Source organism: Chiloscyllium punctatum, chromosome 9 (assembly GCF_047496795.1).
Source record: "Chiloscyllium punctatum isolate Juve2018m chromosome 9, sChiPun1.3, whole genome shotgun sequence".
In the NCBI taxonomy this organism is placed as follows: Eukaryota; Metazoa; Chordata; class Chondrichthyes; order Orectolobiformes; family Hemiscylliidae; genus Chiloscyllium; species Chiloscyllium punctatum.
The window spans coordinates 49,292,519-49,293,303 of NC_092747.1; the positions used below are offsets into that span (position 1 = coordinate 49,292,519).

Sequence of the window (785 nt, forward strand, 5' to 3'; positions counted from 1 at the left end):
AACATCGTGCCTTGGTAAATAAAGGTAAGGGTTCTTATGGGAGAAAAATAAATCACTCTGCCTGCCTTGTTCACAGAAATCCTGTCTGTTCTTAGCTAAAAACAGAGCATACCCATAATACCTCAACTTGACCACAACCAGCTCAGGAACTAAACAGCAAAACATTGCTTAAACAGCTTCCAGACTGAAGGAATACACTCCTTAGATGATCTGATAACAGGCTTCCTGCCTCACAATAGCATCAATGCTCCTGCATCCCCGAGGGCATCCCTAGTCTTCTCAGGTGCTGAAGCCCCACAAAGTCGACCTAGACTGAGTGGCACCTAGACACCTGACAAGAATGCACATCACCCTGCAGACCCATTGAAACCAGGATACTGGACATTAGCACCTGCTCTAGCAGAGGAACAGAACCTGCTGTTACAATTATAACCTGATTGCTATTACCGAAGAACCGATTGTTTTCCATTGAATGTAATTTAATTCATTTTGTCTTGTAATTAACACTACACTACAGCAACACTATAAAAACTATCTGTATCTGCAGCTCCAGGAGGAGAATCCTTGACTTTACTGTGCAGAGCGTCCATTCTGTACCAGCACATATACCAAAATTGGAACGATACAGAGAAGATTAGCATGGCCCCTGCGCAAGGATGACACGCAAATTTGTGAAGCGTTCCATATTTTTTCGAAACTGCAAGCAGGAAGGCCACCCAACCAAGGAATGTAAAGAGGCCAAGGACTGTAATCTGTGCGGAGAGGCAGGCCACGTGTACAAGGCC

The 785-nt window shown here is 44.6% G+C and overlaps 1 non-coding gene across 1 annotated transcript; it reads left to right on the forward strand.

Annotated features, from left to right (window-relative positions):
* Nucleotides 1–588: 588 nt before the first annotated feature.
* Nucleotides 589–691, forward strand: LOC140481707 (U6 spliceosomal RNA). The gene has a single exon (XR_011961586.1). It is a non-coding gene; the product is annotated as a U6 spliceosomal RNA (small nuclear RNA).
* The last annotated feature ends 94 nt before the right edge of the window (nucleotides 692–785 follow it).